Consider the following 13,813-nt stretch of genomic DNA (forward strand, 5'->3'; position numbering starts at 1 on the left):
AAGTTACATTATCCTGGTATATACTTCTAGTAAGAATTACTAAGTTAAGCAGATATTTATAAAGTATTGTAAATTAATGTGAAAACAGTTAATGTAAGTAATTGTTCAGTTCCCGAGGAAAGATAAAATGTATTATATCATTCTTTAGTAAGGTGTTAAGTCTATATTAATTGATGATATTTATTTAAAATTGTATATTTAGATATATATTTATATACGCTTCTTCTCTCTCCTAGAAGAGTAGCTTTTAGCATATCACCCATTCAAGCATGAACAGCTGGAAACCCTGTTTAAAATATACGAAATTTCTCTTTGAACTCATCAGGGAGCTTCCAAGATATTTGTCTCACAGAAGATGCTAGGCAGCAAGAGCATCAAAAGAAAGAAAGTGAAAGATAAATTCAATCTCTATTTCCCCTGGAGGATTTCACCGATCTACAAAATGCCCTGAAAGGCTGAGAATGTGAACAGAACTTTCAGGGCACATGGGCTATGAAATCAAAAGTTAAATTTCAAGATTCCTTAAGAATAATGTGGCTGGTAAACAACTGCAAATGAAAGGTAGGCAAGCTAGGCAAATTAGAGCTAGACAAGCTCGCATGAAGACTGAAACCCAAACCTGAGTTAAATCACTTGCTCATTAGATGTATTTGGTCTACCCTTAGCCTAACTTGACATTTATCCTAAACTTCCTGGCAGAATCAAAGACAAATAAAAAATTTTGTGGCGGAAGATACCATCACCAGAGTCTCAATATTGCTCTATCGTTTTCCACATTTAATACGAGATGTTGATATGTTATTAACACTGCTGCCGTTTTCTCAAATGCTACACATTACATGAGGCAGTGCGTTCCCATCTGTGTAAATCACAGCCCGATTTGCCTCATGTTACTCTTAAATTCACCACATGGGAGAGTTTTAGTAAGTGTAATGCTGTAGAACTTACCACATCACTCACTAGCAGCAATATGGCCCTTGTTGCTATCTGGCCAGCAAGACATACAATTCCAAAATCCCATCATGACATTCTTCTCTCTAGGACCACTTCTTGTACCAATTGCCATGGTCTAGATTTTCCCAGAATCAGAACTTGACAAAAAGATTGAAGTAGTTCATTAGGTGTTTTCAGGAAACACTAACAGGGAATGAGAAGTGAGATATGTAAGGCAGGGAGCAAATACAAGTTTATCTAGTGGAGAAAGTGAAACTGGAGTTAATCTCACTGAGGAAACCTGTGAAATGGTATAGAACATGATTCTCAGAGTTATTACCCTGAGAAGCAATAAAGATGGAGTATTTGTGCATGAGCCACTATATACTGTTGCCTGTGGGCCCTTCCCAGAGAATGTTGATTCCCCCATGTCTGGCCTGACTCACCTGGGGACTGAGAGGTTCCACAGCTGGTGCAGACCTCAAAGGAGGTGCTGGTAATTGAAAGATGGGCAGTGTGTATTAGAGCAGTAACGGCAAGGGGGTTTGGGCTAGGACGAGTCCTCTCCACGGTCCCAAATGTCCTTTGTTCCAGATTGTTTCTTTCACATTACATCTGACTCAAGGATTTAGTCAGCTATGTTTAGTCAGCTCTATTAAAAAGAGACACAATGAGTGTATGGGTGGCTATTCACTCTCTCTCTCTCTTTAATATTTTTCACCCAGTCTGTTGTGTTTATTTTGGAACACAACTTTTGTTTCTTTTCCATAAGCATTGTGCTTAACTGATAGGATTTACTGGAAAAAATCAATCCATTCATTAATGTTATCAATGTATAACATGTGTATAATGGCCACATGATTTTTGGATCCTGTCAAAGGCTTAGTCACAGGGCTCAAAGACATTCTCAGCTTGATTTTTTACTGATTGGGATAAGAATTGGTCTCCTTTTCCAATCCTGTGTATCTAGGCTTCTCTACTTCCTTCCTACCATGTCTATTTCCAAACTGGTATTCTCTTATTCTGAGAGTCCCCCTTTTTTATTGCACCATATTGTATAAACTGACTGAAGTTGGCAATGGTGCTAAAATTCTGCTTTTCTACCCTTTACCCCAAAGCTACAAGTTCTTCTTAGTTTAAGAGTCATTATTTGCCTTCCAATTTAAAACAGGCAAAAGTATAGGCGAATACTTCACCATGGCATGATTACCATTCTTCTAGACTCAATTATTATTATCCTTGCTGCTGGACATTCATCTATACAGCCAATTAAACATTTTTTTCTGACATCATGCCACTGCATACAAAAAGGTGAAACAGACATAAACAGGTAGTAAGACATGGTGATAGTATACACTGGATACAATGGATGTTTGGATTAAAGAAAGAACAGTGGAAATGACAAGACAATGCCATGTGAAAACTTTCCAACAGGATTTGTTAATTAGATTGTAGGAAAAGGAAAGAGGTGTTAAAAGTGACTATCAGGTTTTTCTTTGGCACTTTGGAAGATAGTGCCAATTACAATAATGGGGAAAACTGGAAGAACAGAGTTGAAGGTGTGGAAAATACAGAGAGCTTCCTGAAGTCCTCAATTTTGGCACCTAAATGGATATTTCAATTAGGCAGAGATAGAAGTTTAGAGCTCAAGACAGGATTGAAGAGTAGGCATATAAATTTGGGAGCTATGAGTAGTAGAGATCTCTTTAAGGCTATTCGCCTTTATGAGACCTTGTAGGAAGAAAGTATAGATGGAGAAGGGTGGTAAACCAAGCCTCAATCCTAATCCTTCAAAATTATTAGTTCTATCAGAGAAAAATGAAACAGAAAAAAATAAGTTATAATAAATGCTCATTGGAAAAGTAGAAAAATATGGTGTGGAGAAATGTTATTTTGTTTGTTTTATTTTCTCAGAATAGCTGTTCTAGAATGTACAATGAAGAGAAAAATCCCTTTCACATACAGCAAAATAAGGTATTTTCCAGTAGTTGTAAAATTTTAAATTTGCCATAATTCTCCTGTAAGTAAAAGTGCTACGCCTCTAAAAGATTAATTGCTATCCACTTCCTCTGAACAGAAGTTGAAAGATGAACTGTGGAATAAATATGTGGACGTGCATTTGACCAGAGCTGAAAAGCTTCACTAAATTTAAACTTTAAAAATATAACAAAACAATAGAGCAAATCAAGAGAAATTTTATCAGGTAAAATTTGTTTTTGTAGTTGCTTGTAATCATGATTAATATTTTAGATTACAATATAGTGTACAACTTTTAAATACTTGAAAATTGTACTTGTTTATGGTACTCAGATACTGCAAAGTTTTAGGTAAATATTAATATCATAAATGTTTATAATATGTTGGGAGAATAAACCCAATTTTATTATAGTACACGCAATATGCAAGTATTATAAACAAATATATATGTGCGCATGTATGTGTGCGTATACACACACATGCTTGCCCAGAGTTTCACTTCTCTTCATGTGGTCTTTCTTGCCTCAACTCCAAAATCCAGACGAAAAATTCTGCCTTTTAGTTTTCTGACTTTCCTCCTTTCTGTTGCTGATGATGCACATTTTTTTACTTTCCTGTTCCCTTCAGAATCCAGCGATCTACGGTACAAATATCCATTGTGGTAGTAAATGCAACCAATTGTTCTCTGTTAATTCATTAGCTAGATAATATGTTACCTCTCCAAGGAAATGTAATGGTTAGCTCTCTCTCTATATCTCTTATAAAAAGCCCACAGGGAAAAGCACTAATGCTGAATATTTAGAAAGATCCAACTGGGAATTAATTTATTCAGGGGAAACTTTCTTAGAGTCCCTTAAATCACATTAATAGAGCTGCTGCCTACCCTAATAATACATAAATCAATCCCACATGTTACAAGTTGGGCAAGGAATGGGAATATTTTCAGTTCAGTTCCTTTTACGAATGATAGTAAACAAACTGCTTTTTGTCATTTTGGTGATGGTATTTTTTTCACTATCAAGGTTTTAATAAATAGAATTAGATTGGAAATGTAAATGTTATGGTCGATTTGTAAATAGAATCCCTACTTTTATAGTCATGCATAATAATACATGCATAACGGTTTATGTGGCATATATTAAATGAAAAATAAAACCATACTGGTTTCCCTGGTGGCACAGTGGTTAAGAATCCTCCTGCCAGTGCAGGGGACACAGGTTCAAGCCCCGGTCCGGGAAGATCCCACATGTCGCGGAGCAACAAAGCCCGTGGGCCACAACTACTGAGCCTGTGTGCTGCAAGTACTGAAGCCCATGCACCTAAAGCCCGTGCTCTGCAATGAGAGAAGCCACCGCAACGAGAAGCCCACACACCGCAACAAAGAGTAGACCCCGCTCTCCCCAACTAGAGAAAGCCAGCACGTAGCAACGAAGAACCAACACAGCCAAAAATAAATAAATAAATTTAAGAAAAAGAAAACTGTACCTAATTTATTTTTGATTAATAGGTAATCTATAACCATCCTCATGATCATAAGATTTGGCTATATTAATTACTATTTGTGAAAAATGGATGGATACAAGGAAGATGGCTATATTAATATTCTTGTTTTGCTGTAGCTATTTTCTACTTTCAGAATTTCAAAACTTCAACAATCATCTCTATGCAAATGACCATTTGTCTGAGTTCAGGGCATTTTTTTCTGATTGTGAGTGGACAATCCACTTGTATTGCTCACCAGAAACTTTATACAATATGGATAAACTTATAATATCATGTTTATTAAAATTGTTTTAAAAGCAATTTTCTTCTTTTGCTATGCCGATCAAAGTTATTCATTGTTAATTTTTTATTGCACTTTCTTGGTCATGTCCTATATCCAGGCAGTTCTTAAATCTGATTGAAATTATGGTTTAAATACATATCAACCATCTTTCCTCTCCCTTCCACTCCAATTACCATTATGTTATGTAGTCTATGGGGATAACCCCTACTGGTATGTTTTCTCAATCAGGTCTGTCCTCCAGGCTGTGGTCTGTAATGTAATCAAATGTGAGCTCTTAAATCAACATTCCCCAAGTCTAAGGAAGAGGAGTGTATATGTAAATCCTGATTAATGATTAAGGCGATAACATAGTACAGAAAGGAAAAGATGAGGTTTTCAGTGGGGAGTCAATTGGATATCCATGGGGGAGGAGGGAATCTATCTTGGTCACTACTTTATACTATATATAAAAAATTAATTCAAGATGGATTCAGATCCAGATGTGAAATGTAAACAACAATAACTTAGAAGAAAATAGAATATTTTTGTGGCCTTGGAGTAGGCAAAGTTTTCTTAAACAGAAAACAAAAAGCTCTAACCTAAAGAGAAAAAGAAATTGATAACTTGGACTGCATTAAGATTAAAAACTTCTATTTATGAAAAGACATAATTAAAAGAGTGCAAAGCAAGGCATGATATTAGAGATAATGACATTGTGCATATTTTCAACAAAGTATGTTTAGACTATACAAAGAATTTCAAGATATGAGTGTGACAAAGACAGAAAGTCCAGTGTGGACTTGGACAAAAGACAAGGGGTTAACAAAATTATGAAGAAAAGACAAATTGAAAACACAATGTTACACTAAGACCCACTCAACAGAATGGCAAAAGTGAAAAAGAAAGGCAACGCCAAGTTTGGTGAGGATGTAGGACAGCTGGATTTCTCTTACTGTGATGGTGGGAGTGTACATTGATATAAATACATTGGAAAGCTCATTAGCTGTACCTACTAAAGCAGAAGATATGATCAGAAATTTCACACTGAGGTCTATATGCTCCAGAAAAAAATATTTACCATAAGACATACTCCATAGCAGTGATAGTCACAGTAGCCAAAATTTGTAATTTGCCCCAAAGCCCAACAGTGAAATAGGCAAATATATTATTCCCACAATGGAATACTGTACAGCAATCAAAATCATTTCTATTACTGTTGAAGAAATGTAGGTGGATATCCCAAATATAATATTGAACAAAAGAACAAGACACAAAAGAGAAAATTAGTATGATGTCATTTATGTAAAGAGCAAAATTTATATATACATACAATGGAACAGTATTCAGCCATAAAAGGGTATGAAATTCTGACACATGCTGCAATACGGATGAGCCCTGAAAATATTAGGTTAAGTGTAATAAGCCAGGTACAAAAGGACAGATAAGGTATGACTGCACCTATATGAAATATCTAGACTAGGCAAATACATAGAGATAGAGAGTAGATTAGAATTTACCAGAGGCTGGGGTGGGTGGGGGGAGTGATGGAGAAGGAAAAGTATTTGCTTAATGGTACAGAGTTCGATTTGGGGGGGTAAAAATTTTGGAAATGGATATGGGTGATGGTTGCACAACATTGTGAATGTTAGTAGTACCACTGAATTTTACACTTTAATATAGTTAAAATAGCATATTTCATGTCATATATACGTATGTCATGTCATATATATATACATATATATAATATTTTACAACAATAAAATAATTTTAAAAAGAAGAAAATAGTCAAGCAAGTATGCTAAGACTTAACTACCTAATGTTCATTATGAATAGCAAAGAAATATTGTTAAATTTAAACAAACTATGTGTTGCACAACCACTGTTTTGTTTTACAAATTATATGTATACAGCTGAAAAAGAAAAATTTACACCAAAAGATTTTTCTAGGGAGTGACTTTTATTTCTGTTGATTGCTTACTTGTACTGTCTCAGTTTTTTACAGCACAAAGATGTATTACTTTTATAAACAGGAAAATAAAAGTTTTGGATTCAAACAAGCAAACAAGCAAAATCTATGCTCTTAAAAGTATGGACAGTGGTTATCCATGGAACTTGGTAATGAATGAAAGGAAGTGTAAGAAGGGATATTTTGCTTTTTGATATGGGTGTTGGTCATGCAGGAATGTTTATTTTCAACCATACACTTATAATATGTATATTTTATGTATGCATATTGTACTTTAAGAATATTTTTAAAATAAGTAGGGTGTACTCTGTTAATAAGGGGCATTAATAAATAATAAAATGTTCTAACTGCATTTTAGATGTATTGATCACATTTATAATAAGCAGCTTCTTCATTTTTCAAATGAAATATCCTCTTAAAAAATCTTTGTTCATCTTTCAAATGGAAAGTTCTCTTAAATACTGTGGGTCTCATTTTACTCCCTTCTCTCTATTTGTCTATTCAACTTAAATAGTTCTGACATATAATGGGCAGACATTGCATCAGGTACAGGATATAAAGGCTGACAGTTTGCTCCAACATGGTCTTTACTTAGACCCTCACAGAAAAAAAATGGCGCTTATCTGCCAACAGCAGAAGTAGACAAAAATTCAGGTTAGTGTTAAGAAAGCAAAACCTGGTATGTTAAGAGAGATGACAAAGTGTGTTGGTACATTAGCAGGAAAATTTTTCTAAAAAGTATCATATAAGTTACCGTTTGAAAGTTAATAATTAGTTGGCATGCAAAGAGTATGATAGGAGTGGGGAGTGAATATCTGGATAAAAATACTTTATATGTGTGACAAGAGAAGAAAATCAACTAGAGGACAGTTACATGAGAGATGGTTCAAGGGCGAAGAAGGAAAGCAATTTAGGTCTCATTAAAGAGTGATTTGTCTGTAAGATCTTTAAGATTTTAAGAAAGCTAATGATATATACACTGACGTTTTTAGAAGATGTCTCAGAATGCTGTATGGAGAATAGACGTAAGTGGACAAGTGCGGATCATGGAGAATAAATCAGGAAACATTGCAGCTGTGTAGCCAACAGCAATTGGTGTCATTGACTTTGGTAGTGTGGATCGAGAAAATATGCACACTCTCAATATATTCTCAAAAATATGTATGTTTGAGATATTTTGAGGGAGACTAAATGAATGAAAATTAGTGACAAGTTAGAGGTTTGATGAATCATAAGTTGATGGCTTGAGAAAATAGCTGATAATGGAAGACTAAGAAAGGAACAGATGTGGCAGTCAAAATTTTAATAAAAACAATTGTAGTTATAACCAGTGCCTCTCTAAAGAATTGTGAATTCTTGTCAGACATCTAAATGAGATGTCAAATATGAAGTTGGTTATATACATAGGACATGCAGAAAAAAAGATTGAGTTTAGAGATATATATATTAGGAATTATACACAGTATTAAAAAACATGGCCTGGATGAGATAATCTAGGAAAGATATCAGAGAGATAAAAGTAGAGGACTCAAATTCCAAAAATTTATAAACAGCAAAACAAAATTACAAACAAACAAAACAGAAACTAAAAACATTCATGGGTCAAGGAGAGACAGAAAAACAAGAAAGAAAAGAAGTGGCTAGAGAGGTAAGAGGCAAATTGAAGAGTATTGTTGTCATAGAAACTGAAAAAAACACAGTGGTTCAAGACAGAGCTAATGGCCCTCTGCTGTGAAAGCTCCAAGGAGGCCAAGGAAAAGGACTGAGGAAAAGCAAAACAGAAACTTCCTCTGCTGCCTTTATGGATGATTAAGTGTGCACATAATACCTCAGAGTCAGCAAACCCAAATTCGTACCCTTAAACAAACAAAACACAAGGTCCCCCTGTCTAGTTATATGTAGTCTTTCAATCAATGCAACTTGGAGTCTTCTATATAAGTTAGACTTCGTAAACCAGATTTAGTCTGACTTTTGTAATGTTGATCTCCAAAGATATGTAACCACTTAGACAGATATGATAATAATGTGAACTTTTTTTTTTCATCATGAACAGACTTCTTATAAATCTACCAATTTAAGCAATCTGGTCATTGTTACTTTGAATAAAGATTGTATTTTTTATTTGGTTGGGACCGTCTTGCTACTATCCCAGTCTTTCTTTGCAGGTAAATCTCCCCGATGTCCTTTCCACCAATTAGTTTTCCTCTTCTTTGACAGTTCTGCAGATTCTTCCCAAATGCCCAGTGGACTCAGCTACAAGAGATGATTAAATTGTTTTTTTAACAGAGCCACTAAAGGCGGCTTGCTCCAGGGCTGTGTGATTCAAATGGATTTCTTGTGACAATAGAATTCTTACACTCATGAACTGGATATGGTACTATTCTAAAGTGGCCCCTTCTTTAAAACGAACCACTCTATTTATATTAATATGAATATTTATATCCAAGAAGCATTAAGTACATATTCAGTGGTTGTAAAAATAGTTGGTAGTAACTGAAAATATACAACAATACAATTTTGCAGAATATCCTTTGACTGGCTTTAAAATATTCTGAAATACAATTATTGGCAAAATTGAAAAATTTCATATGCATTGGCATAAAACTATTTTATTGAATAAACATTTCATTAAGTGTGTTAATAAATATTAATTAGGGCAATCTGCTTTTAAAATTTTTATTTTTAGTAATGGTACTTTGCTCTGTTGGGTCAAAAATATCGTGGCATTTTCTTCTACAAAAATGATTACCCATTGCTCCTAAATATTTTTTGCTTTTCCTTATATTTAAAAGATCCAGCCTTAAAATTAATATTCAAAGACATATTGCAGCCTGTGAGGCAACGTTTTTCATTCTGTCTTGCAAAAATATATGCAGCATTTTTGGTTTTAAAGGTATGAAAATAAAAATTGTCTAAAATCTTCTCTGTTATAAGAAGTGAATATGTAGCAAATAATAGTCTTGAAGTTAAATAGGTATTTTTCTTATTTTTAACATCTTTATTGGAGTAAAATTGCTTTACAATGGTGTATTAATTCCTGCTGTATAACAAAGTGAATCAGCTATACATATACATATATCCCCATATCCCTTCCCTCTGCGTCTCCCTCCCACCCCCCAATCCCACCCCTCTAGCTGGTCACAAAGCACCGAGCTGATCTCCCTGTGCTATGCAGCTGCTTCCCACTAGCTATCTTAAATAGGTATTTTCTCACCATCATGTAAACATTGTTTGTGATGGGAAGTCTTTTTCCAACTTTCAAACATAAAAAAATAACGCTCTCTGATATTAACTTATTGCTATTTCCTTTTACTTTTCAAAGCATTTTCTGAAAGTAGACTGTTTCTACCTCTCTTTTTGGTAAACTGCAGAATAAATCCCAGAAAAATAGAATGGGTGTCAATTACCCAACATTATCAGTGCTCTAAAACGCTAAGCCTCCTAAATAACGTGTTTCTTCTCCGACTGCTGATCCTGGGCCAATTATACATACATACATACACACACATACATAATGCTTTAGTCATTATTCCCAAAGTGTTGTATGAAAGAAACATTATGAAAGGAGGAAAATCCCCTTAAAATAGTTTAAAATGGATATAACATAATTTGAGCTGAAAAGTGTCTTTAAGTTTTTTTTTTTTTTTTTTTTGTGGTACGCGGGCCTCTCACTGTTGTGGCCTCTCCCGTTGGGGAGCATAGGCTCCGGACGCGCGGGCTCAGCAGCCATGGCTCACGGGCCCAGCCGCTCCGTGGCATGTGGGATCCTCCCGGCCCGGGTCACGAACCCATATCCCCTGCGTCGGCAGGCGGACTCTCAACCACTGCGCCACCAGGGAAGCCCAGTGTCTTTAAGTTTTAAGCATGAACTGCATTGGAATCTAATCACAGTTACTGAAATTCTGTAACAATAGATTATGAGATTTAGTACATAATCATTCTTTCTTGTAAAATACAAAATGAGACTGTACAATATAAATGAAAATATATCAGATTTCATTGGTTATAAAGCTTTACTTGTATAAGACAATATTAATGTTAAAAATAATAAAATATTCAGATGGAGGAAAATCTGTGGGAGAGGAAGATGATGCATAAAACAGTCTTCTCTTTTCTTAATATGACTCTTCAATGTATGAAAATTGTTTTCTGAAGCATTTATTTATAAATCTGTGTACCTACTTTTAAGAAATGCAATGTTTGTTATTGAGTAGATATTAGAAGACACCAAGCTTATACTAGGTCCACCAGAAGGAGTAAGAACAGAAATCTTCTTAAGCATAAATTTTTTTTTTTTTTTTGCAGTACGCAGGCCTCTCACCTTTGTGGCCTCTCCCGTTGCAGAGCACAGGCTCCGGACGCGCAGGCTCAGCGGCCATGGCCCACGGGTCCAGCCACTCCACAGCATGTGGGATCCTCCGGGACCGGGGCACGAACCCACGTCCCCTGCATCGGCAGGCGGACTCTCAACCACTGCGCCAACAGGGAAGCCCTTAAGCATAAATTTTTATCTAAGAACACCGGCATTACAAAACAAATTTGGCTTCCAGTGTATTAATTTCTTGAAATCGCCCTCCTCATGCAGTGAGCACATTATGGCTGCATATATTTCTATGTACAAGTGTAAAAGGAAGAGAAAACATTCAGACCATTAAAACACAAGCAGCAGCAACAAAAGCCTCAGCTCCTTCTACATTCAGGTATATGGATTATGAGCTGTAATACGTCATTTGAAATACCCTGTGTGATTTGTTAGGGCCATCATGGCTTGTAACTACCAGAAAGTTTAATGTTTCAATTTCCTGTGGTTTAACACCACCTTAAAGTTGTCAGATATCAAATGGTTCACCTGATTCAATGAGGTACTGGCATTTAGAACCTTCACTGTGAGTTCAATACTAGTCTTGTACTTAACGTTGGTGTCTTTTTAAATTTTTTCTCTGCATTGAACATCATAGAAGTAACTAATCTTGATATTTAATAGATAATTTATTTCTACCAATTTCACCAGTAATATGAGCTAAATTTGCCTTGTGAGGGCTATACATCCTTTAAAAACCCCATAAAGTACAAATGTCTAGTAGTGGCTCATGATAATAAGCACGTGATGGCACTGTCTAGTAAGAGAAATTAGAAAACATGATTTCATATGTGAGTTCTGTGTATGTTGATTAGAGATTCAAATACCTCTGCTTGATGGGTCTGTGCTGCAGAATTCCATCTCTGTCCAAAACTACAGAGTGCTAATGTGTGAACATGAAATTTTTAATGTAAAGTTGTATTTGGGAGGCTCCAGCTTCCATTAGGAAAGAGTTCAATGGGGCTTCCCTGGTGGTGCAGTGGTTGAGAGTCCGCCTGCCGATGCAGGGGACGCGTGGTTCGTGCCCCGGTCTGGGAAGATCCCACATGCCGCAGAGTGGCTGGGCCCATGAGCCATGGCCGCTGAGCCTGTGCGGCCGGAGCCTGTGCTCCGCAACGGGAGAGGCCACAACAGTGAGAGGCCCACGTACTGCAAAAAAAAAAAAAGAAAAGAGTTCAATGAACTCACTCATTGACCTGAGCAATTGTCAGTACTGGTGAGTTAACCAACAAATACTAATTTGTGTATTTATATTTAAATATCAAATAAGTCATTTAAATTATATGGTAATTAAATTATGTATTTAATAAAATATTTAACATAACTATAGTAATTCAATATTCCCTTACTACATGCCAGGCATTATACAGCTTAAAAACTCTATCTCATTTAATTCTTCACACAATTCTACAGTGTAGGTTTTATTACTGTTACCATTTTATAGATAAGGAGAATAAGGCTTAAAAATTAAGTAACATTCCAGTAGTCACATATCTGATAAATTGTGGTTTCAGGATTCCAGTTACACTGTGTTACTTCTAGAATAGATTGACTGTGCTTGCAATACTTCTCAGAACACCTTATTAAGATCTAATCATATTTACCTATTTTATTAGTTACCAGACAGACTTCTATGGCATGTATCTTTAAAAGAAACAAAAAAAACAAAAAACACTCCATGTGACTTAATTATAAAAAGTTTAAGGCTACTTTTATATTGGAATAAAACTCAGTAATAAATTATAATATAGAAAAAAGTTTGGATTTAAACAATATATAGTTGGGGAAATACTATACCTCAATATGCATAGCAGAACATTAAGTTAAGGTAGAAAAGAAATGTTGCAGACTACCCTGGCTGTGAAGCACAAATGCATTCACATGGATGTTTATAAGTTCTTCCACACTTATTGGGCCTCTAACACATTATAGTTCTATTTTGTGATTTTTTTTGACACACTTGATTCATAAATATTGTATAATGAAAAATTTAGACCACTTATGGAATGTCAGAACCTACTAGACAGGCTAGGTTTCACATATACTCTACAGAACCCACATGTTTAGCAATCATCTTTATACCTATATTTATATTTACAGATCACACTAATGGTCTAAATGAGTCTTCCAAAATTCATATATTGAAATGTTAATGTCCGAGGTGATGGTATTAGGAGGTGGAGCCCTTGGGAGGTAATTAGGCCATGAGGATGAAGACCTCATGAATGGGATTAGTGCCCTTGTAAAAGACACCCCAGAGAGCTTTGTCACCACTTCCCCTGTGTGAGGATGCAATAAGAAGATGGCAGTATGTAACCTGAAAGGGGGCATTCACAAGAAAAGGAGCATCGACCATGCTGGTATCCTGATCTTGCACTTTCAGTCTCCAGAATTGTGAAAAATAAACTTCTGTTGTTCATAAGTCACCCAGACTATGTTACTTTGCTACAGCAGCCAGAACCGACAAAGATGATGTCTATGTATACTCAGATAGACTTCTCCCACAATAACCTATTACTGAGTTTCAGTTCAATACACATGATAGCTTTGCATTATTTATAGTTAAATCACATGACCCAACTCAGTTCAGTCACAATCTGTCTTTTTCTCCTGGGAATTTTGAGTTGAACTGAACATGAATGGGAAGCAGTTAAAGATGAGTCAGTACTTAGAAGAATGCAGACACTAATTCCTTTCCCACAGGGTTTTTACATCCTTTCTGAAAGCTGTATATAATAAAATGTATCTATATTCTTTGAAGGCTTTCCTATTCTTTATCATTCCACTATTTTCTTTTCTTTTCTGGAAACCA

The sequence above is a fragment of the Monodon monoceros genome, unplaced genomic scaffold, assembly GCF_005190385.1.
Source record: "Monodon monoceros isolate NGI ecotype Baffin Bay Population unplaced genomic scaffold, NGI_Narwhal_1 Super_Scaffold_12, whole genome shotgun sequence".
NCBI lineage: Eukaryota > Metazoa > Chordata > Mammalia > Artiodactyla > Monodontidae > Monodon > Monodon monoceros.